Genomic DNA, 27,185 nt, shown 5'->3' on the forward strand with positions numbered 1-27,185 from the left:
GTAGAACAGAAGTGGATTATATGGTATCAAGCTGACAAACAACCAAGTCTCAATAGTAAGGTGTTTCTGAAGCCCTTTTTAAAAGCTAGAGCACTGAAACATTGACCAAGTAGTACTAGGCCTATGTCCTTGGTTTCTTATATATATCTTTGCTATGGTTTTTATTTTATATGTCCACAAAATTGACCAGTTTTATATACATATTTTTAGACAGATTGTATTATATATATATATATATATATATATATATATATATATATATATATATATTTATATATATATATATATATATATATATATATATATATATATTATTTTTTTTAATATATATATTTTAGTATATTTAAATGTTGATACATTTTAGAACTTATATTTATGTTTATGTGATAGACCAGAGTCAGTTTTAATTATGTACTTAGCACTTTTTGACCTGCAATGTATGTTTTATAGTGTTGCTGATTTACACACTGATGTTAGCTTCTTCACTGCTTAGACAAGGCAATGAATGTGCTAAATTGATTCAGTGATTAGTGTGCCTCATTGGCTGCTAGAATGTTTAAAGATGTGACTTGAGTTTTAATATTTTGGCCTGAGAAAGCGGACGTAATCTGTGAAAGCGCTTACCTTGTTGTGTTACTATTAAAGAGTGCTGTGTTGGGACCAGTTTGCCTTTTTCTTCACAACTGATTGGTTGTCAGAATAAAAAATAACCCTCTTGTTACAAAAATGCTCCATCCACAGAAAAACTGCCAGCTAGATAGGTAGGATTTCTAACAAGGAAATATCTCCCTTCCTTTCATCAGACCATGTTTATGTCCATTTTGTCAAGAGTCACTCCCCTTGGAAGTATGTGTCCATGTCCAGCCGTGCTACAATATCAACAAGGAGTAATAAATTATTAGAGGAAATTCACAAGTTCTGCCAAAGTGCACCCCCATTATAGTGGTTCATAGAAGTCTTCCACAGTCTAACATCTGTTTTTTTTTTCTTGAAGTGTGCTCCCAATGGTACCTTTCAACAAAACTGGAGAAATATCTAAGAAAAGCCCTGCCAGGGGTTGTGGCACTGCAAGCAAAGTTTAGGAGCCCATGGAGCAGCATAACTTCACTGAGTATAAACTTGCTAGCCATGAGCAATCTGCCAATGGTAGCAATGAGGTGCTGTAACTTGCCGTCAGGGAGTTTAAAGGCAGTTGCCAGGGCCAATTAAATTGTCCAGAGCCTAAGGCACACCTAGTTCATCACATAGTTCCATGAATACTCTCATGTCTTCTTTTGCACCTTTCCTCTGTTTGTTTGTTATCAGGTAATCAATGTCAGCTTGTATGGGGACATGATGCTACCAGCAACTGTAGTGCAGAACTGAAAGTTTCAAAAGCCAAGCAAGACAGAGAGCAGCCCATAGGCATGGCTGAGTCAAAGAAAAAATGGTCATCAGAAGAAAAACACATCAGATGCTACTCTTTATCTCTAATGGGTAGAAGGTGAAAGACAAAGTGGATATCTAACTTAAAAAGCCACAGGTTTGAAAATTCCCTAATGAATCCCACAGTTTGTTTCAAATATGCATAACACAATTTGGTTTGTTCTGTGTCCAGGCAATCATTAATGATAAAGAAACCAGCTGGATGAGAGATATAGTGAACTAGGCAAAAGTCACCTTCTTTCATTTTGCGAATCAGCATGATGGAGAAATTTTAAAGGAGGGCCTAAGGTTGTGTGCAAGAGAGAGACAATGATCCACATGGCCATTATCTCACTCAGAATTTTCTTGAAAATGTTGACCACTCTCCCTTTGACTGACGATAGATTTTTTCACTGATTTGGAATTCAGATGAGCCGAAGACCCAATGGCAAAGCCTGAAGAAAAACTATTGATAAGAAATAGGCTGTCTTTTTGTTGGGGTATTTGGATAGCTCATGTCATAACGCAGTGACAATGAGTGGGGAATGTGACCACATTATTGTGCAGCAGTCCCTGATAAGAGTTTCCTCTCTAACCGGTAAAAATGGGTCTACCTCTGGCCAAGGTATACTATCTCGGATTACCAAATTTTTCATTTAACCCTGTGTTAGTACTTGATGATAGCTACTGATTCTTCGACCAACATCTGATAATAAAATGACTCTTTCCATAGTGGGAACAAAAATGAGCAAACTTACATGATAGCCATAAACATTTTCCATTATTAAAGGTCCAGCAGTATTTAACATTAACTTGATTGTCAGTAAATTTTGTCAAACCCCCTTCCAGGCTTTTAGGCTTGTACAACATCATGCTAAACCAAATGTTTGGTGTCATAGATCCCACTGAAGTGACTTCTCTGTTGCTTTAAACTTTCCAAATAATTGTTGGTACACCATGACCATGAAGACCCTCCCCATATATGGTCTACATCCCTAATTGAAAGGAAATATATATAGTAAAACCTAGTGTCCCATTGTCCCAGCTCATAGTAACTGATTTTGAGGATATTTTTTACCTAAGGCAGGAAGCACTGGTACAAAATACTTAGACCCTGAATTCTCAAATTTGAGAATACTTTGAATGTCCTTCATAGCAATCAAGTAAAAAATGTCCATATAATCTCCCCAAATAACTTCACCTTTAGTATTGACAGGATATGCCATAATGTGTGAACCAGGAAGCCTGATCCTATCACTGCTAGCTGTTGCCATGGGACACACAAAGTTGTGTTATGGTAAGATCTGGGTCAGCTCCCGAGGCCTTTCGACCATCTTGAACTAGCATGGCTGCCAATGTAGTCTGATGTCCAACAATGGATGACTGTGACCCCTGTGGAGCACTGCTAACTGTGGGACATTTGGAACCAAAATTCTTCTCTAATACCATATCAAAAATCCTCAATCTACCCTCCTCACAAAATAAATCTAAAAACGTCTCTAAGTGTTCATCTGGAGCAAAGCCCCTTCCAGCAAAAGTGATCCTGCACAAGAATCATCCTCATTAGCTTCAATTTCTTGATTGAGTTCCAAAGTCCAAGATGGAGTCTCTATCTTTGGCCTGAATGAATTAAGAGCATCCTTCCAATTTCATTGTCTTTGTTTTTTTTTTTTTTTTTTTTTAGCAGGTGTTTCAGAGGTTAAGCAGTCATATTCTGAGGTTGCTTGCACTCTCTTCCTGTTCTGTATACTCTTGTCATGATCATGTATGGCTTCTAGTTCTGCAAAAAGGCCCTGAGCCTCAATGGTCAAATATTGCCATCTATGTCTCATCACTTGAAGAGAAGCAGATCCTGTGAATAATGAAAATGAACAAAGCTAAACAAAGGAGGCTGTTAGTAGAATTTTAGCATTTCCTTTTGCTAAGCCAGACTCCAGTTAGTGCACACGACTCAAAAAAAAAAGATAATTAGACATATGGAAGGAACATCAAGGTCTGCATAATCACAACAATATGAATGCAATAGAAGTAAAGATTTAGGTTGCACCCTAGACTACTGGCTGACATCAACAGAAAAATTTGAGTAGGGAAGTCAAACTAAGTTGAAATATTTATTGGGAAATTTTACTAGCATGGTAAGAAATGTTAGGCAAGAAGGTGAAAATATATACTGAAACACACATGCATCCTGCAACACTAATGTGTTTAGTAAATGAGATCCTCAAAAACTTTGCCAACCCCGAAGATTTACTTCCTTCTATTTTTTTTTTGAGTAAAATTCCAAAAGTAAAGAAAAACTCTGTGTCAACTGTAATGTTCTGGCTAGTAACCGAGGATGATTATAGTGCACCATGAATTAACTTCTAAAACCCTATGCCTTTAGCGAAAGGAAAAAATCCAAGATAATGAACTAAAATCCCCAGAATGATCAATGACTATTACTAATTATTGAAATATTTCCATTCTCACTCATCTTTAATGCAGGAGAATATCTTATTTGTTTAATATATTCTATTATTGTTTATTATTTGTTATTTGTGAACTGCTTAATGTATGTGAGCCTTAATAATCATAAAGACAAGAATGCACTAAGACAAACTTCCTGCATGCTCCATTACAGTGAATGTTCCAGAAGGAGATTCATTCCCACTTATAATGCAACTGAGTTAAACGGTGTTCAGCAGAAACCCTACAACAACCTAATCATTAACTATAAAACCCCTGCAATAAACCCATCCCAGAACATATGAAAAACGGCAGGCTAGAGCTGTCAGATTATTTATTCCAGACAGGTGCAAGCTAAGCACCAAGCAACACTCTACATTCCCTAAGAACAATACTACAAAATAAACAGAAGATGATTCACTTTAACAGTTGGCTTTATTACTGGTGTCATTCTAAGGGGGGGTGGGTGTAACATTTTCCAGCTTTAAAGGACATGATCGACAGACTACACTACTTTGCCAGGGATGTTCTTCACCTGTCCCCCATAGATTTTCTGATATTTACCATAACATTATCCACCCATATGGTGCCTTTTTAGCCAATGCCAACTTTATAAATCTTCCAACATAGCAAATTGTACACAAGATAAACTAAAGGTTTTACTGCTCAGTGCTAGGAGTCTCAACAAGAAGTTCCTGGAAGCATCCCTCATCCTGGAGAGTGTTGCCATCTGTGCAGTTACTGAGACATGATTTAAAGCCACAGAAGGCACACCAGCAGTACAAAGCTATAATGTCGTTCACACATTTAGACCATCTACTGCACAAGAAGGGATAAGAGGCTGAGGTGTATCAGAATCCATAACACATAAGCATACCTCAAGATCGTCAAACAATATAACATGCTTGAGCTTCTCCATGTCTAACTAACCTTAGGTAAAGTCCAATATCATATTCTTGTTAGCTTTATCAACAAAAGAAATAGCTACAATAACCAGAGCATGGAAAATATGGTCATATATGTCAAACTTGATGTGCAAAAATTCAGAACCAAAACAATAATGAATGGACAAAGGCACAAAAAACAGGGAAAGATTCTAAATACTGTTCGTATAGACTTAGAAAGTTGCTAGAATAACAAAGTTTGCAGCAGCATATATTATCTGAATGATATAAAGTCTGAAACTCAAATATATGTCATCATTTAGTGACTTCAACCCTCAAATGATTTGCAGCAAAATCAGCAAATTTATGAGGGACAGGCCAAAAATATGAGATCAAGATCTGGACATTCTGCAAAAATTGGACAGTTGAGGTATGACCAAAATACACAGCTAAATTTAAAATGTTACTAGCACAAAATAAATCCTAGAAAACTTGTACCAGTCACCCTCCAACCATAAAACCATAGACTTACCAACTAAGATAAACTGATCTTTACAATCAAGGTTAACAAAACTAAAATAAGAGTCATCCATTTTATATATATATTGTTTGTGTCTTTCGGCTTTTCCCGGTTAGGGGTCACCACAGCGGAACTCCGGTCCGCTAATGATTGGCAGTTGATTTTTACGTGCCGAGTCACCAGCCCTGATACACAACCTTCAATGAAGGTGCGCCCATTCACGCATGTCTCCACGCAGAAGACGCTCTAGCTGGAATCGAACCGGACAGCTATATATCACTTCACTGAAATACCATTTCACTGACACCCATTTCAGACCAAATCACCTAAAGTTCATTTCACCTAAAACTCCTGGTGTTAGTATATACATATATATATATATATATATATATATATATATATATATATATATATATATATATATATATATAGATAGTTAGGGTGTGTGTGGGGGGTATAGCCCCCCACTTAGCTGGGTTTTACCAAATGTAAAACAAAACCAGACAACAGAAAACCAAATTAATTGGGGGGTATGCCCCCCCCCCCCACAAACACACACACATTTTTTTTTGTTTTTTTAATATTAGTAGATTGGTCACTGGTGGAAAGCTTCATAGAAAGCCTTCACAAAGGATTCTTGAACAAACTACTATTTGATCTTTCATTAAATGAAGTATGTTTTGCTGAGATTATATTCAATGCACATTAGCTTTGCTGCCTTGTGTTGTACATGCAGGCCATACTTCTCAGGTGAAAATCAGATTGTAGAAGTTTCGTCAAAATAAGTGTTAAATCTGCATTGAGGTGGTTTGTGGACAGATTGTAATGTGATGCTTTTCCCATAATTGTACTTGTGGAATTCTGGAAATGAAAAATCTATTGCTAGCATTTATTTCTCATCTTGTGCATAGCATATCTGAGCATCTGTCAGTAATGTCAGTATTTAAGCAACAGTTCTGCTCTCCTATTAAAGAACAGCTCCTAACCTTTTCTGACTTTTTTAAACTTGTACAGTTTTTAGAGTATCATGTTGTAGTACTTTATAGTGGTTTGGTTAGTTGACTGTTCAGTAACTTAGATTGTTTTTCTTGCTCTGCTGTCTAACACCCTACTAAATCACAGACTAACATAATTCTTAAAAGCACTGTAATTTGTTAAATGAGTTGGTGGTGTGGTTTCTTGACTCTTCAGCAACTTAAATGTTTCTTGATTTGCTGACAAACACCATAATACAGCATAGCAACATTCCTTATGCCACTGTGATCTGTGACAAGTGTTGAATGCACTTCAACATATACTGTTTAATTCCTAAAAGGTGCATTACAGATGGTTTGTCAGTAGATTTCATCATTTTCAATATAACACTAAACTGTCAGTATGTCTATGAAGACCAGCATACATTCAATGTCTAAGGAACTTCCACATATCTGACATTTGGCTTTCTTAAGTTCAAACATTGAAATCTCAGCCTTTCCAACAACCTGATTAATTGTTTGTCATATCCCTTTTTCACAGTACACAGAGTACAACATATTTGTAATAGTGACCATCCTATTCTGTCTCTTTACTACATTTTGTTATAGATCTCTGAAACATTTTTATAGCTCACAATATTCCAAAAGGTAGTTGCCAAACAATCCACAGTGACCTAAGGGCACATTCATGATACATAGTTTGGAACTAGCTTCATACAACTGATCTGCTAAAACCCTAGTTAAGTATCAAGCACTGAAATGACTCAAGTATTAAACATAGTCAAACTACTCTTCATAGTTTATTGTGGACAATGATTCATCATGATCCTTTTAAGGTCTTCTAGATCATTTCATATCCTATGCTTGCTTTTTGAGTCATGCTAGTTAATACACAATTAACCCATTATATTGCCTCTGACTGATTCAGTATAGCTCCATATGCATTAGTCCTTGCTTAATTCTAGTCTTGCACATGAGTAACTCTACTTGAAGCATAAACAAGAACTAGAATACTTTATTTTTATATACCAGCTCAGGCATAATTTATTCATTCACTTGTGACTGTGCTCAAAATAAGACAACAGCATGCTTGCAGACTTTTAGAACTTGAATTTTAAATTCTAAAAAAATATGCATTTTAGGATAGCTGAGTAAGGATATACAGCAGATATGCTTTCACTTCAACACTTTACTGCAGATTAAAGGAAAAGGTCATTGTCTTGCTTCCCCTAAGTTTGGGCCAATTATCCAGAGATAAGTTTTATATTTTTCCAGTACTGAGAAACATAACTCAAAATGCATAAAATCACACAAAAAATCCAGAGAAAGGATCGGCTCTGTACTTTCTTGACTTAAAATCATACTGTCAGCTAACACAGCGAAATAAGCAAAAAGTAATTACAGAAAAAGCATAACATTTGCTTGTAGAGTTTAACAGTAATGAATGCTGGTTAGACTTAGGAAATATAGGTTGATAGCAGGCAGTCATGCATTCATATTTTTATGGTTTTATTTGGTGTTATTTTTTATGTATTTTTTATTAAGAAACATTTTAAATTGTATAAATTATCAAAATCACAATTGTGTTCTTTACATGTCATCAACAGATCCATAGGGAAGCATCAAAATTAATAGGCATGAGTAATAGTAGCATATAGCAGTACTACCGATACAAGGCCTAAAACCAATAACAATATATGAACAGAAGTATTCTTTCACTCTGTCTGTTCAATATACATGCAAGTAAAAAAGGTTCTTTTTGTGGGATTGTATTCCGTTTGTTGTATGGCAGTGTAAAATCAAGCAAAATAGTCCTAATTATTCTGAATATCAGTCATATCTTCTAGTGTATAATAGACAACATAGGTTCATAGGTTCATAGGTTCATACTAGGCTATCTACCCTAGGGCATTTATAAGCCTAGCCAGAGTGTGTTTGGCTTTCGCCACCCATTTTAAATTAATTTTGCTATGCCCTTTTTCGAGGTTAGTATACTGTGCCTCTGTCTAACAGTGACACAGAAGTGATACCCGGGGTAAACCTACGATCTCCCATCCACTCATCAAGATTCCTCTTGAAGAGAGTCAATGAGGGACTCTGCCTAACCTGGACTGGGATTTTATTCCAGAGTGAAGGGAGCCTCTGGGTTATGAATCTGTCCCTCCAGCACGTCCTATTGATTTCAGCGCTGAGGTTCAAGTTTCACGAGCGCGTAGCTCGACGGGATTTGGATTTTCTGAGGTGCAGCATGTCCATTAATTCCGGGTTGGACATGGCTTTATATGTCAGGCACAGATCGCCTCTGAGCAGGCGGTATGCCACTGAGTAGAGCTGGAGTTTCTTTAACCGGGCAGCATATGGCATCTGTTTGAGCCCTTTGATCCTCTTGTTGAGGAACTTTTGGGGTCTTTCCAGTTGCTGCAGGTGTCTGGTAAGGTACATCCCAAAAGGGGTATTGTACTCAATTATGGGCCTGATGAGGGATGAATAAAGAGGCACGATGACCTCCCCTGATTTAGATGTGAATCCCTTCATGATTAGGTGAGCTATATAAAATATTTTTCTAACCACTATGGCCACGTGGTTGTCAAATGAGAGATTGCTATCAACTTGGGACCCTAGGTCCCTAATTACTTCTTCTGTACTTAATGGATTACCACCTATGTGGTAATTTGTGGGCACTTTGTTTTTGCCAAAGGGGATGACTATACACTTTTTGGCGTTTAGCTTGAGGCCATGGCTCTGGCTCCAGTTGTCTGTTTCTATGAGGCCCTTTTGGAGGATGCTTGTATCAGCTGGAGAGTCGATTATGGCACCCAGTTTGCAGTCATCTGCGAACCTGGTCAGCCACAGTCCTTCTGTGTTGGCCTGTACCTCCGAGAAATATATACCGAACAAGAGAGGTCCCAGGACTGAGCCTTGTGGGACGCCACTTGTAACTGGTTTGGAGTCTGACATGGCTCCAGCAATTCTAACCATGTGGGTTCTGTCCTTGAGCCAGTTTGCAACCCATCTAGTGACACAGGGGTTTATATTTAAGCTGGTGAGCTTATCTATAATGCCCGAGTGGGGTATTGTATCGAAGGCTTTTGCGAGGTCCAGGTAGGCTGTGTGGACCACCTTCTCCTCGTCAATGGCCTTGGTGACTGTTTCAAAGAAATCAACCAGGTTTAAGAGGCAGGATCTGCCCTTAACAAAGCCAAACTGGGTAGGATCCAGTGTCTATAGGTCCCCAATATCTTTATTCATGAGGTCAATGATGATCCTTTCCATAGCTTTGCAGACCAAGCTAGTCAGGCTTATGGGGCGATAGTTTCCAGGATCTGTTGAAGCACCACCTTTGTGGAGAGGGACCACTGTTGCTGTACGCCACTCTTTGGGTAAATATCCTGTAGTAAGGCTGAGATTGAACAGTAGTTTTACGTTTGGGTTTAGCTCTTCTTGGAGTTCATATAGGACGCAGCCCAGAACACCGTCTGGTCCCATTGATGCTGTGTTTTTTGCTTTGGAAAGGGCGGCTCTTACGTGAGCATCTGAGATGTCAGGGGGGCAGCACTCTGCTGGGATAGATATTTGCCCTTTTGGTGGGGAGGGGGGGGAAACGTTTGCGCTGAACCTGTCAGCTAGGATGTTGGCAATGTCTGTGGGTTTGGTGTATTTTTTGTCATTTTGGACTAATTCTGAGCATATCTGGGAATTCCTATCCAGGTTCCTAACATAACTAAAGAAAGCCTTGTGATTATCCTTAGTGTCCTGTGCAATTTTTCTCTCGAAGCTGGCCTTAGATGATTTTATGAGTGCCCTTGGTTTTTTGCTAATACTGATCAGAGATGCCTTCCCTTTTTGGGATTTTGCTCTATCATGTAGTAGCTTCCTCCTTCTATTGTATAGTTTGTTTATGGCTGGGGTTCACCAGACAGGACGTCTGCCTTTGGAGGATTGGGTCTTGGTTTTATTTGGGATTGCATGATTCATGCATTCCTGAAGGTGTTCATAGAATGCGTTTATAAAGGATTCTGCGGTGTGGGCCGTATTTTCCACAGGCCCGGGGGCTCTGAAGGATTCCACTTTGGTTTTGAGGAGTGTGAAATTTGCTTTAGAGAAGTTTTTCACTGTGGTTTTCTGGGCAGGGGGTGGGGTCGGGATGCGAATATCCAGGGAGATTAGTTTATGGTCTGATCTTACCAGTGAGGGATACACTTCTGGTCTGGAGCATAGAGTCCCCATGTTGGTGATGATCAGGTCCAGTATGTTTTCCCCTCTTGTAGGAGTGGTAACACGTTGTTCCATAGCATTTGAGTTTATAAATTCTAGGAACCTTTGGGCTAGGGTGTTGGAGCTAGAGTAATGCTCCCATTCTATGTTTGGGTAGTTGAAGTCGCACAATATAATGGTGTTTGGAGAGACCTTCATATTTTCCAGTGTTCTCAGGAAGGCCGAGTGGGGTTCCTGGGTTTGGGAGGGTGGCCTGTAACAGGCTATAAATTGGAAGGCAGTTTTACCCACTGTTAGTTGCACATGGATAGTCTCTGATGCTTCGTGCTGTGCCACCAACCTGGAGGTGTGGGTATCTTTGACGAATATTAATACTCCCCCTCCTTTTGTGGTTCAGTCCAAGTTTTGTGTCCGAAAAGCATGGTATGAGGTATAACCTGTTAGTGCTGGGGTGCTCACGGGAGCCTTGCACCAGGTTTCTGTTACTGCACAGATATCGATGTTCTCCATTCTAAGGAGAGTTTCGACTGCGTGCATCTTGAGGTGTAGAATTCTGGCATTGAGTAGCATTACTCTTAGTTTCTTATCCCTTGTGATACCTATGGAGGTGGGTTTGTCTTTTGAGCCTTGCCTAAAAAAGGCACTATGGGGGTAGCAAGAGCCTTTGCCAATATCCGAAAGCCCAGAGGTGACAGGTGCAACCCGTCCCTAGCGAAGCATCGTGGCTTGTCGAGCATGTCATCCCAGGCTGACAGGCATTGGATACCCTTTGAATGACACCAATACTTAAGCCAATTGTTGAAATTGATCATCTTGTCTTCATATTGTGGCATCATTCTTGGTGAGGGTAAGATGCTACTCAAGGTCAGGGTCATACCGGCCTGGACTACATGCTCAGAGAGCTCCTCTATGTCTCTTTTCATGTAGTCCAGGGAGGTACGTCTCAGGTCATTCACACCAGCATGGACAATGACTGAGTCATATTTGTACTTGCCTTGGAGTGACCTGAGTGCTTTTGTTATGTGGCGGATCCTAGCGCCTGACAGCCAGCTCACCGTGACCTTCTCCTTGTTCAGCCTGGTGAGCGGGACGTCAGTTTGCCTGATGATAGAGTCACCTATTACAAGTGTATCAGGTGTATTGTTTAGCCTTAAGGGCTGTAACTCATTCTTAAAAGTTCACTCAATTTTCTTTCTATCCCTCACTCAGGGAGGGTCTGTTTCACCATTCTAACATCAAATGTTATTAAATAAAATGATTGCAGTCACCTATTAATACCAGGTATGTCTGATGTCTTCTATATTATGTTATGTTATTGAAGACCAGACCTTCCAAAGGAGGCTAGTTGTTTGTCCTCTGGGCCTATGATTTATTTAAATTTGGGGTCAGAAGGGTAAGCCTTAAGAAAAGGTATTCATTCTACAGTCTAACCTAATATGGTCCTACATGGAAAAAAGAACAGTTTTCCCCACTGTTTTTTTTTTCCATAAAAATCTGTGATTCCTGCATTAAAACTGGTTTTCCATTCTCTTTCTAGTATGTGTTTAGAAAATAAGCAAGTATCAAACTGAACCGATTATCATCCTCTGTCCTATCATCAACCTATCATCCTATCTCTAATTCCCAGAATTCCCATGGCCATAGAACCTTATTACCAAACATATCTTGCCAAAGCTTCACGCATTGCTTCCATCTAAGCTGTCCTTTGTCAAATGTCTACATTATATGTGTCAAAGAGTTCATCTTGTTAACACTTCTAACATTTTGTTGCTAATGTTTTATCCATTCTATATTATTTATTTGAGTGAGGTAGCTCTGATGCATGATGCAAATATACTGATCCCAAATAAATGGCCATGCTTATTGTGTGATCAGTCCCATATTTGTTCCCTTTGGGCAGGAGTTCAGTGAAAGACCTCATCTTATTCCCAAATTTACAGTAGTCTAAGTATGGTAGACTTCCCCATTGTCTCCTTCAAGTCCTTATATATCAGACTACCCTGTTTTTAACAAAGTGCAAATCATAGGCTTCTACCTTTGCTTTTCAGTAGGAATTAACATAAATGGCCCAAAACTTCCTATGTATTAACTAATGACTTGCTCTCTGTTATTTGATAATTGTCTTTTACTTCTCTAAAACTAATTAGTTTAACGGGTAGTATGCCTTTGGTCTTCAACTTGACCTACCACAATTTGATTCCAAGTAGCATTGCCTGTCTCTTCCCAAATTTCTCTATCTCACCATGAGATTTAGCCCCCATCCCTCCCATAAATGCACCACATTCTTACAGTCTTAATTTCAAATCATCCATTATGTCTGTCTAGAAAGAGAAGTTAGATTCTCCTACATGATGAAAGCAATCCTGCAAATCCATTGCTTCTACCTTGTTTTTTACATATTATGCCATGTTGTAGCCCTAGGCCATCACAGGGGAATATACATACATATATATATATATATATATATATATAGTTCCCTATCAGAAGCCTGAAACACTATAAGCCTGAAAATCAAAATCCTGAAAACTATAGACTGAAAATTCAAAATCCTGAAAGCCCAAAATCCTGAAACTCAAAATCCTGAAAACACAAATAATGCTAATATGTCACTATAAAGACACTAATATCTACCAATTGACCCTGACCCTAACCCTAACCCTAACCCTAAGGTCTGTCACTATCGCACACTCACCTGACCCGTGCCCTAACCCTAACTCACTTAAACCGCCCCAACCCCAATATTTGTCACTATTGCATACATGCCTAACCTGCGCCCTAACCCTAACTCACTTAAACCGCCCCTAACCCTAACATAAAACCAACCGCACACTTACCTGAACCCAATGCATGACCCAACACCACAGGGCTAACAATAGCAAAGCCACAATGACGTCAGTATGTCCATTTTGTGTTTTCAGGATTTTGAGTTTCAGGATTTTGGGCTTTCAGGATTTTGAGTTTTCAGTCTATATTTTTCAGGATTTTGATTTTCAGGCTTATAGTGTTTCAGGCTTCTGATAGGGAACCATATACATATATATATATATATATATATATATATATATATATATATATATATAAAATGTGTGTGTGTGTGTGTGTGTGTGTGTGTGTGTGTTAACTGTTGCAACCACTTAGTTCTATTGTGTTTGTATGCATTCTGTCACGTTTGTCTTGATGGATTTTCAGGTCTATATTAAATCAGCGAATGCTTAGAAAAGCGAACACTGATTTATCAACCCCATGTAAGCGAAAGCTTACAATCCCGAACACTCAGAACAGTGATATAAAAATATAAATAAAAAAACTTTAAAACATTACTGACGTGAGGGTGGAAGGTTGGTATAATGGTTAAGGTGTTTCCTTTACAAACACAAGGTGCAGGGCAATTGGCTAGGCTTAAAATGGTCCTTAAGGGCAGTTAGCCTAGTACTAATCTATGAACTTATGTCATGGGAGTAAGCATGGCAATGCTATCTGCTAGCAAAACATAATTAAATATATAAAATCAAGCTGTATGATCTACCAATATAAACTTCTCACATAACTTTTGCCTCATTTTCATTGTGAATTCCTCTATTACTAATGTGAATAGTACAGGCGATAATAGGCATTCCTGGCTGTTGCCTCTCTGTATGTTCCTTTGTTGTGACACATCCCCACTGACCAACCCTTCCAATTTTGGGTAGCTATGTAAAGCCTTCACCCTGCCTATAATTCCAGACCCTAATCTTTGTTTTAATACTCGTTCCTCAAATAAAAAAGACTAGCTGACATAGTCAAAGGCTTTAGAGGTAATATAACATACCTACCTGCATTTTATACTTAAATGTTTCAGAAACCTAGAAGCACACCACCAATTATCAAAAGACTGTTGCTATTTTATGAAGCATCCCTGTCCTTGGCTGATGAGATATGCTAGTATTTGAGATGATAATCTTACCATAATTGTAATGTCTGTTTTTAGCAGATATTCGTCTATACTTGAAAGCATGCCAAGTGTTTAATTTCTTCTTAAGAGTCACTGTAGTTCTGGATAACTACTTGGAAGGGAGACATCCCTACTTCCTTAATACCATTTTATATATATGTTTAGGGTTTTTTCCAGTCTAATAGTATATCTGCATTTGTAAAACCCATTAAGTAGTTCCCTGTCTTTTTTTTTTTACTTTCTTTATTGTTCTTCCCAGATAATCCCTTTTTTTTCCTAGTTCTTCACCATATGTCTCAACTGCTATGATTTAGATATAGCACTATGATTTTGACCCTCATCTTTAGCCTTGCTCTTTCTAGACTTAAGTCACCCTGTTTATGGGTGCATACATTAATAAATACAAAAACTATGCCTATAAAATGATTCACTACCGCTATGTACACAAGATCTATTAAATAAAAAAAAAACAAGAAAGAGCTCCTTTTTCTGACCCCCTGTTATGATTGTTTTAATGATTGGAGGTTTGGAGGGTAAAATGTATGTTCCTGAGTCTGGGAACCAAAGATTTGTTCTCTCATTTGCCTCTTCTATTAAAAGTATTTCACAATACAGTTAGAAAGCATTTCTAAAGGAGTTCACCCCATCATCTCCACTCATGAATCATCCATTATCTTGGAATAAAGTACAACTCTGATGTTTGTTTGCTCAGGAAATAGCTTTAGTCTTTTAATTCCCAAATATATTGGCTCTGAGAGTGTTGTTGGAGAAATACAGAAAAGGTCAGAAGGAGTTGCATTGGGTCTTTGTGGACTTAGAGAAAGCAAAAGACAGGGTGTCTAGAGAGGAGTTGTGGTATTGTATGAGGAAGTCGGGAGTGGCAGAGAAGTATGTAAGAGTGGTACAGGATATGTACAAGGGTAGTGTGACATTGATGAGGACTGTGGGGGGAGTGACAGATATGTTTAAGGTGGAGGTGGGATTACATCAAGGATCAGCTCTGAGCCCTTTCTTATTTGCAGTGGTGATGGACAGGTTGACAGATGAGATTAGACAGGAGGCCCCGTGGACTATGATGTTTGCAGATGACATTGTGATATGTAGTGAGAGTAGGGACCAGGTTTAGGAGAACCTGGAGAGGTGGAGATATGCTTTAGAGAGGAGAGGAATGAAGGTCAGCAGGGCTAAAACAGAATATATGTGTATAAATGAGAGGGAGGGTAGAGGAATGGTGAGGATGCAGGGAGTAGAGTTGGTAAAGGTGGATGAGTTTAAGTACTTGGAATCAACAGTTCAGAGTAATGGTGAGTGTGGAAGAGAGGTGAAGAAGAGAGTACAGGCAGGATGGAATGAGTGGAGAAGAGTGTCAGGAGTGATTTGTGACAGACGGGTACCAGTAAGAGTGAAAGGGAAGGTCTACAAGAGGATAGTGAGACCAGCTATGTTATATGGGTTGGAGACGGTAGCATTGACAAAAATGCAGGAGTCAGAGCTGGATGTGGCAAAGTTAAAGATGTTAAGATTTGCACTGGGTGTGACTAGGATGGACAGGATTAGAAATCAGTATATTAGAGGGTCAGCTCAGGTTGGACAGTTTGGAGACAAAGCAAGAGAGGTGAGATTTCGTTGGTTTGGACATGTGCTGAGGAGGGATGCTAGGTATATTGGGAAAAGGATGCTAAGGGTGGAGCTGCCAGGTAAGAGGAAAAGAGGAAGGCCTAACATAAGGTTTATGGATGTGGTGAGAGAGGACATGTAGGCGGTTAGTGTGAAAGAGCATGATGCAGAGGACAGGAAAAAATGGAAACAGATGATCCGCTGTGGCGACCCCTAACAGGAACAGCCGAAAGAAATATCTTTTAATTCTCAAATAGCCACCAATAACTATCTTTTGCCAAAATTTCAGCTTCCCTTTGTCAGGTCGTAAGTTGCTGTAATTCACAGATTGCATTACATATTTCAAGTAGGATCCTATCTGCATTCAGTTTTGCAGGTTAAGAGATTTTTGCAATGCTGCTAGGTTTTCTTCTTTCTCTTTAGCTAAGTCTCTCACAATTTTCCTGTTTTGCTACTGTTCTCTCACCAGCTGTGCTTTGGCAGCAGATTTAATGGCATTTCACCTAACTCCTCACATTGATTCATTCTCTATCAAGTTGCTTTCTGTTTGTTCTATAATCCCTGGCAGTTTACACATTGCATTCTCTGATATCCATTTATAATGTCTTCAAAGCTAAATGTTCATTTACCTGGCATTCTCTTCTTGAATGAAGAGTTTGTTTTACAATGGGGTCATTGAAAATATATCTGTCCACAATTTCTGTATTTTATATTAGTGGGAAATTTGTCTTTGGACAGAGAAAATAACCTAGTCTACAGGCTTCCTCAGAGTAATTTCTATAGAAGGTGAATTGTTTCTGTTTATCATGAGGCATCTTCCAGCCACTGTAGTGCAGCGGTAGCATTGTTGCCTCACAGCAAGAGGTTCTCCCATTTGATTCTCGGCTTGGGTTGGGAGTGCCTTCTGTGTGGAGTCTGCATGTCCTCCCCACAGTCGAGTGGGCATTCGAAAGACATGCATTGAATGGGCGTGCCTTCGTTGAAGGTTGGGCGTGGGGCTGGCAACTCGACACCATAAAAACTAACTGCCAATCATTAGTGGACTGGAGTTCCGCTGTGGTGACCCCTACCCAGGAAAAGCCAAAAGACAAACAACAACATCATGAGGCATCTTCCAAATGTCTACCCAGTCACTCTCCTCAATCAGTCCTGTAAGCTGCTTCTGTGCTTTTGCATGTCTTTCTTTCATGCCAAAAAGCTCATCAAGATTGTTATCTGGAGCCACATATTGCATAATCTATATAATATAATCCATCAAGATTTTTCTTGAAGAGGGCTAATGAGGAACTTTGCTTGACATAGATGGGTAGCTTGTTCCAGAGTATGGGAAGTCTCTGGGACAGGAATCTATCCCTCCAGCATGTCCTGTTTATTGTGGTAACAAGGTTTAGGTCCCTAGAGCATGTAGCGCAGAAGGACTGGGATTTCTTTAGGTGCAGCATGTCCAATAGCTCTGGGTTTGACATAGATTTATATGTTAGGCAGAGATCACCTCCGAGTAGGTGATATGCTACAGAGTAAAGCTGGAGTTTTTTGAGACAGTCAGTGTAAGGCATCTGTTTGACGCCAGTAATCCTCTTTATGAGGTACTTCTGTGGCCTTTCCAGCTGCTGCAGATGTCTTGTGAGGTACATTCCAAAAGGGGCATTGTACTCTATAATGGGTCTAATGAGTGTCGAGTAGAGGGGAACAATGACTTATTTTTTCCTGGATGAGAACCCTTGTGTGATGAGGTGTGCCATGTAGAAGGATTTCCTGACTACTGTGGTGATGTGATTATCAAAGGAGAGACTACTGTCCACCTGGGTCGCAAGGTCTCTTATCACAAATTCGGCATTAAGTAGACTGCTGCTATGTGGTAGTTCATGGGTACAGAGTTTTTATCAAAGGGGATGACAAAGCACTTTTTGGCATTGAGCTTGAGGCCATGACTCTGACACCAGGCATCTATCTCAGTGAGACCCTTCTGTAGGATGTCTACATCATTTGGGGACTCGACTATGGCTCCTAGTTTGCAGTCATCTGTGAACTTCATTAACCAAATGCCTTCTGTGTTAGCCTGTACTTCAGAGAAGTAGATACCAAACAGGAGAGATCCCAGGACTGAATCCTGTGTTACTCCACTTGTCACTGGTTTGAAGTCAGATTTGGAGTCTACAACTTTTACAGTGTGGCTTCCGTCAGTGAGCCACTTGGCAACCCATCTTGTGATGTAAGGATTTATACCTAGTTTAGTGAGTTTATCTACAATTCCAGAATGGGGGATGGTGTCAAAAGCCTTGGCTAGGTCAAGATAGGCTGTGTGAACCACCTTACCCTTGTCTACAGCTTTGTTGACTGCCTCAAAGAAGTCAATCAGGTTCAGGAGGCATGATCTGCCTTTCACAAACCCAAACTGGGTGAGGTCCAGAGTTTGGAGGTTACCAATGTCCTTGTTTATGACTTCCATGATGATACATTCCATGGCCTTACAGGCCAGGCTCATCAGGCTAATAGGGCGATAGTTACCGGGAGCAATGGTGGCTCCCCCTTTGTGGAGTGGGATAACTGTTGCTGTACACCATTCAGTGGGCACAAAGCCTGATGTGAGGCTATGATTGAACATGGTGCTTAGGTGGGGAGCCAGTTCATTCTGAAGTTTGTATAAAACATAGCCTGGGATGTTGTCCGGTCCCATGGATGCTGTGTTTTTGGCTTTAGAGAGTGCATATTTTACCTGCATAGCTGTGATTACAGGGACTCTGCATTCTTCCTATATAGATATGGGCCCTTTAGGGGGTGAGAGGGGGATAAAGTTAGCACTGAACCTATCTGCCAGGATGTTGGCAATATCATTTGGTTCTGTAATTTTTGTGCCGTTGTGCTGTAATTCAGAGCAGATCTGGGTGTTGCCATTGAGATTCTTGACATAGCTATAGAATGCTTTGTAGTGTGAAAGGCATAGTAATTCCTTTTTCACCTGTACATGGGGTTCATCATAAATTAAATGCAGTTATTATGCAACGGCATTTATGTACCCATGGTAGCAGCATATGAATTGTATGAGGATGCCTTTAGGGACATGCACAATTATTAGAGAAGAAGGAATATAGTACATGTCTGTGTCTGTCCCTCATGTGTTCAATGCCACTGTTACACATAATGACAAGCTATACTCATTGTATACATGGTCTGTAGCATGTGGCACAGTGTGGTCAAGAGGTTGGCTTTTTGGGTGTGGGTATGGAGAAATCAGCAAAATGCAACAAGGGGATAAGAGTGTAGACCTGCAGTGTGGTAGTAAGACATAACTCACTTGACACATCACTAGTATGGTATGATTGAGTTTTTTACCATACAGCAGGTTGCACACTGTGGTAAGACAACATATAGGATGTGCAGACATCATACAACACATGTGACATGCACATTGCAGTGATGATAGATAATGCACATGGCATCCCTGTCAGGGATTCTATGAATCCTTTAAAGGCAGTATATAACATATTATCACTGAGGCACCTCAACATCATATAATGGCACACTCATACATATAACTGTAGTGTTGAAAAACAATGAAAAGTAATTCTGTGAGGAAAAATATTCAGGCTATTTTTGACAGGTTGCTATACACGTTGTGAATGTATGGATGCATATATGAATCCTGTAGGTATATTACATCACACGTAAATGAGAATGTTAATTACATAAGCATGAACTGTTAGTGTAATGCATGTGTAATGTTGATGTGAATTTGACTCAATGGAAGTACCTATAAAAACAAACATACAATGAGAAAGAGGTATGCCATCCTGTGTTTACCTCTACATATAGTTGTTTCAAACAATAAGAATGTATTCATCAGTAATGACTTAAATAATAAGAATGACAACATGATCTCATTTGATGTGTGGAAAAATGCATTCGCATGTGAGTATTAAATATGATATTCATAAAATCTTGTGTACACAAAGTATGTGTCTTCCTTGCTATAGAAGGTTATCATACAATGTTAAACCTGTGGACAAATGTAGATGACATTTAAAATGCAATAATAAGTTTTAATTGAAACATTAGCAAAGCAGTTTTCCTGTGCCATCCTATTTGTCAAAGACCACTAACATGCACAGTGTCCCATGTTCAGCATATCGGTCATCATTGTAATAAGTAAAGGGTGATAAAACAAAACACACACACTTGGATACCTATCACGGTAACACTAATGTAGTTGAGGACACTTACACTTACATGCATCTATGATCTTGGCTGTCCCTTCCATGGATGAAACCTCAGCCACATGGTGTTGTACCACAGATCTGGTGGCGGTGTGCCCTGTATAGGATGAGTCTGTGCAATGGCATATGGTGTGCTATGTGACATGCTTGTTTGGGTCTGAGCACTGATACCCACAACAGCTCTATGAGCATGTTGTAGCACAGGTACTATGGATGACCATTTACCACAAATAAGGTGCACAAGAGGTGATCTCTCTCTACCACATGGTGGTATTCTGATAAAAGTGATCAGGGCATGTATGGCCTGGGTACCATTACGGTGCTGCTCAAGCACAGCAAAGACAGGCTGCTGTACAATCTATGTCACATTGTCATGAAATTCAGCTGGTGATGCTGGCCATGCCTGCACTCCTGATGCTCATGCAGCACACTGATGTGGTCTCTTACATGGTCATTTGCATAAGTGAGTAAACACAACTCTGTGCCATGACGGTGCTGTCACCAATCATGTGCCTGTAACAGCAGGTCAGATATATTCATGCATCACTGGTCACAAGATATCATATGGATGTCTGCTCCCTGTTGTGGATTGGTCCTACCACCATTATCAGACTTACAAGGGAATAGTTGCTCAAGGTCTTCTTCTTGACCAGTACCTGATGCTGCACTACTAGCAGATTGGCTAGGTTCACCGTCCTACCCATCAGAGGATATATCTGGGGGAAAAAGGACTGTTACCATTTGGACAGACAAAATAGACCCAAGTTGGTGTCTTGTGTGTCATCGGTTGTGCTGCCGCACTGTACTACATCATATCCAGTATCAAAATCAGTGGCTCACTCCTCAGAGGAAGCAGGAGGTGGATATGCTGCAAGCAAAGAGACAGAAATGTAAGAACACATTACAAATGTCTACATAAGAAGATGTGTGGTGAAATACTTTGAAAGGAAAATAGGCCAATGTGTTCTACAGTAATGAAATGCTCTATGTAGCTGATCAAGATGTCCATTGTCTGTCAGCATTTGAAGTCTCTGTAACATAGGACATATAAGCATCAAAGCAGCACAGGGAGTACACTTGTACTGCTATGACACATAGGGGACCACCTACTTGTTATGTTTTCATCTGTAGTTACGTGAAGTGGCAGTGGAAAACATGACTTGCAACGTATGTTAATCTGTGATATATATATAACCCAATGTGGAATATGTGAGGTATACTTCTCAGTATATACAGCAAGCTAATGCAACACATGCCTGTTTTTTGTGTTTTTGTCATCTGACAGCATGTAAAGGCCTGTAACATATGACGTGAACATCAAAACAACACAGGAAATAAAAGTATACTGAAATAACAGACAAGTGGACACTTACATGGTGTGTCATTTTTTATACATGATGTGTCCTACTGAACTGTGTGGCTGTGGAAAATATAATGCAAAACTTTCGTCAAACATGTCCTAATATAGAAAATGTGACATTGCTTAATAAATGCCAGGAATACTTCTGAATTGTACAGCAAAGTGATCAGTCATGTACAAGTTTGTTGTGTCTGTGGCATGAGAGCATGTGAAGGCCCTGTAATGCAGGTCATGTGGACATCAAAGCAGTACAGGAAATAGGTATACACTGATATGACAAATAATGGAATATTAACTTGTATGTTGTCTGTTCATATGTGACATGTCCTAATGAAATGTGTGACTGGAGTGTGTGTTTGTGAAAAACATGGCATCCAACTTAATCTCCCTGTTAAATAGTTGTATTGATAAAGCAGTCCCTATCTGCACCAAATATAAAGAGAGCTTTAAAAACAAATGCTTTCAGTGAAATACCTGTATAAATTATATAACAAGAGAAAGAAATTATTCATGCTTATAAGAGGTCTCATTCTATTTACCATAAAATCACTCTTAAGAACACTCTGAAACAAACTAATGAAGAACTTAAGGGAACCAATAAGAAGCTCTAAGCTGACAATGTATTTAAAATAGACACTAAAGACAAAAATAACTACAATCTTTGCACAGCTAATCCACAGTTATACTCAGAGCCAAAATGAAATAGCTAATATCTTGAGTGACCAATTTAGTGCTGATTTTACTCTTACAATTACAACTATTTCACAAGGTCCACGATTGCAACCACATCCTTTAATTACTATGGACTAATTTCTCTCTCAGTCCATTAAGAAGGTAAGAACACCTCACCCATGATTACTGATAGCATATCAGGTTACTTAATTTTCAGATTCCTGATGGTATTTTAATCACTTAATTTTCCATGCCAAATATGGCCTATCTGAACCTGTATGTAACCTTTTTAATCTAAGCCTCTCCACTGGTTAAAATCCTGTAGCCTGGAAAACATTAATTGTTAGCCATTACAGAAGGGTAACTCAACTATTTACCATCATTACTACATTCCTATAGTTTACATCTAAAGATAGAGAAACTAAATGAGTGCATTATCTCAGACTTCATTAATCTTGGCATTGAAAATATCTTAATCCTTCAGCCTCATCGATTTGGCTTTGTCAAAGGAAGGTCCTGCCTCTTTTATCCTCATTAATTTCTTTGGAAATGTAAACAAAGCAGTGGATGGTGGTTATGCAGTACACACGGAATATCAGAATCTGGCCAAGGCATTTAACTCTAATCCCCATGAAGACATTATTGATGGTCTTGTAAAAATGAATATAAATTGTTATGTTGTGTAGTGCAGTGCTTGACAGAACTCATGAGATTAGAGTCATGGGTACCACTTCTGAAAGCAAAAAAGTTACCACTGGAGTACCTCAGGGCTCAGTACTGGGCCTTGTCCTATTTGTCATCTATTTCTCAGACCTTCAGGCCAATGCTCCTAGCCTATAGTTATCTAAGTTTGCAGTTGACTGCAGACTGGGGGTTCTTATTCAATCTTTCACTGACTCAGAATTCCTGCAGCATGAATTAGACAATGTTAACATTTGATGCAATGAAAATGGACTCAAATTAAATGAGGAAAAATATAACATTTTATTTTGGTAAACAAAACTTTTTCACATACCATATAGGTGAGTCAATCCCACAATCAGACACTGTCAGAAGAGATCTAGGCACCCTTGTACATAATTACTTATAATTTGACCACCATGTCTCTGCTGTACTTCAGAATGCCTTCTGTTTGACTCATCTAATTTCCAAAAGCATCTTCATTAGATCCAAAGATGCCTTAATTCCCCTTTACTTGTATCTTAGCAGTCATTATTAAATATAATACACATGTTGGCACATATTTGTCTAAACATATCACTCAACTTGAAATACCTCAGTAGCCTGAAAAAATCTCAGTTATTAGGACAGACAGGCATCCATCTCTCACTTTCTCTCTCTCTCTTTACTCAATCTCTCATAGTCTCCTCTATGGAGGTCTATGTCTAGACTTTCAAGCCATATAAGAGGCAACCCTCATTGATCTCCTATTCCTTCTCAGAACAAATGGTACTAAACCTTCGTCAACAGATTAATAAGACACATTGACACGACAGATCCATATTCCAGTGCATCCCTCAACTATGGAACAAACTTCTACTACATGTAAAACAGAATAGTAAGATAAACCCAATAACTGAATTAGAAGACTTAAATTCTTCCCTGGTCTGTCTTGTTTTGCATTCTTGATGCTGAATGGAACTTTGAATATTTTTTGGCTAGGCTTGTAATGGTCTGCAGACTGATTGTCTAGTACTTACCCATGAACCTATGAACCTGAGTGTGATGCATATGATGTAACATATAATATGTGAGGTAGCTTAATAAATGGCATATGTCTATGTCTAAGTTGGCCTACCTCAGTGTAGCACAAACACTGATGGTCATTTGCTAAAAAAAAAAAAAAAAAAAAAAAAAACAATCTGAGCAGCGGTAAACTTGTCTTTCATTGAAACTCACATTCACTGAAAAAGCATTGAAACTCATATTCATTGAGAATGCATCTGGCCAGAGGTTGATAAAGTGCACCTTGAATCATGACTTGTTTTCAAACGATAGACCCGTGCATACATTTTTATAAGCATGTATCAATGCACATATTCTTTGATTTAAATTCTTGATTGTTTTAAATTACATACCATATTTAATACACCAATAGCTGTTAGTATGTTTTAAATTTCAGATTTTTAAATTGTTTTCTGTAAGAAGTAAAACAAAATGTATGCACCAATAATGAAAAAAAATCTACTAATTTCAGAATATTTCAACCATAAAAGGCCTGAGGGTTCATTAATTCAATATAATGGTGTATGTGATTTAAAATGAATACAAAGACATTTAGTATTATTAAAAGCTCAGTAATTCATTAAAGTCTACCCCAGCTACATAAAACTGAGCTCCTAAATATCTACATCTGTTGTTAGTAAGAGTGTTCTTCTGTAAAACTGTTATTATGCACAGTCCTAGCCTATATATGTATACATAAAGTATACTGCATGCATTAATAACACTAACATTCACCTGTTGAACACCTTTGCAAGGTTTAAAGCAGGCTTCTGCTTGACTGTGATGTCATATACACTATGCTGTCATATGTAATGTGTGAATAGTAATTCAGTCATATACACACTAGGAAGTAAGAGTCACAGTTTATGTCTTGGATTCATGCCTGACATTTACACACAAGTACACACAAGTACACACACACACACACACACACACACAAACACACACACACACGCACATGCACACACACGCACACATGCACATGCGCGCGCGCACGCACACACACACGCAAGTGTGTGAAGGGGTGCAGCGGGTAACATTCAAATGCAGGTTTCAGTAGTAGGAATACAACAGAATGTTTGCTAAGTAATTCTGCAATGATGGATGATTGTGCATTTAAGAAATCACTGAAAATGGACATGTTACTCGGGATGACTACTGGATGACAACCATTGTATAAATTGTGGTACTGGGACTGTTTAACTGCATATAATAGCACTAATTGACTGAATGCTACTCTAATTGCATGTAATGTGAAATTGTACTTTTATGAATGGTTACTAGCAAAAACTTATCCGCATGTATCTGTGATACTGATGGCAACAGAATGAAGATGTTAATTAAGGAGAGGGTTTTACACATAACAAATGTGTAACCAATTTCATTATTTTTTCAGTATCTTAATGAATACAGCCTCACAAACTGCTCCCATCACTGCATTGCACTCAATACCCTCAACTGGCTTGAACTCCCTCAATACACCACCTACTCCCAGCTTCTGATAGCACACAAAATACTTCACCATCCACTTAAAAAAACCTCAGTGTCAAATCTCATCCAGTGGCATGTATCAAAAAGAGCCCTAAGATCCTCAGAACATAAACTAATTTTTGCTAATGAATCTAATAGTTATTATTATGGTGACTAATTATGTCTTAATCTCCAAGGCATGGAACAAACTGCAGCAATTTAAGTCTGCCCAAAACTACCACCTAGCTGGCTACTAATAATCTATGCTGCTGTTCCACATTTACAGTTTGAAGTATGCAATCCTAACTCTGTCCATTACAAATATTTTATAGATAATACACAAGTGTATTAATACAGCGTTTTTAATTCTCCTTACAATATCTTAAAAAGATGTATGTCCTTAATTTGATATGCTTTGCAAATAGCATTAGTTGACTGTTTGCTTTGAAATATTTTGTAAATAATGTTTGTTGATTGTTTTTCTTTTGAATTGTCAAGAATGTATTTCTATCCTTGTTTTGGAGTTTTACTCTCTGGGCCTCCAATGAAAACGACATTTCAGTTCCCATATGAACTTTTCTAGTAAACTAAAGCAAATAAAATAATATAAATAAATAAAATAAATTAAGTTTGTTAATGATATTGTCAGTTTTCTTCATACATGCTAACCGGTGGTTTTGTTTTATCTCCCAATAGCTGAAGACGATATTACCAAGAATAAGACTATTGTGACTGGTTGTATTGCCTAGAAGAACTGATATCAAAGTGAGCTAGGGAGAACAGAATGCATTCAAACTGTTATAACCATTGAAAGCAGATGAAAATTAAACAATCAACATTTTCAAAACATGCTGTTTTTTATTACCAGTATTCCACAGCAGAGGATAATGAATATGCATGTTCCCCATCTTGCATTACTAAATGGTTAAAGTGAATGTTTTCTACATTTTCTGTGCACTCCTAAGACAACAATAATCCATCTTATTTCTTTTGTACAACAGGGCATATGTCACTCACTGTTGTTGCATGCACACATACACATTATATAAAAAAAAAAATATATATATATATATATCTATATATCTATATATATATATATATATATATATATTTTTATATATATATATATATATATATATATATATATATATTTATATATATATATATATATATATATATATATGGATTTCCTTCACAAGCTCTAAGTTTGAAAACTTTGAACTGCAAATTGTCAAGACCATAAAATCGAAGTTTTGAGACTTTGAACATTTTGAATGGATATCGCCATACAGTGCTGAATGTGAAATGTATTGTTTTCCATAATGAAGTGCGATCTTGGAGTTGGTATATTTATTTGGCAGGGGGTGTACCTCCCTGCAAAAATGCAAAAAAAAAAGTTTGTTTTTATTTTTTCTATTACAATTTTGAACTTTCAACATTTTGGTCTTATGGTCTTAACCATTTGCAGTTTGAAGTTTTGAAACTTTAAGCCTAAGCCTGTAAAGCAGATACATATCTATCTATATATATATATATATACATATATATATATATATATATATATATATATATATATATATATATTACTAGGTGCACAATTTAAATGCTGACATTGTCACGTTTAGTAACACATACAAATTTCAAGGTTAGTGTGCATTTTACATTTGTTCTCATAGCTTCTTTGTGTAGTTTCTAATTAATAGTGATACTAGTTGCAGTGTTAGCAGATTTAATAAATTGGTATTCCACATTGC

The sequence above is a fragment of the Protopterus annectens genome, chromosome 2.part0 (genome assembly GCF_019279795.1).
Source record: "Protopterus annectens isolate FY-2018-M chromosome 2.part0, PAN1.0, whole genome shotgun sequence".
Lineage (NCBI taxonomy): Eukaryota > Metazoa > Chordata > Ceratodontiformes > Protopteridae > Protopterus > Protopterus annectens.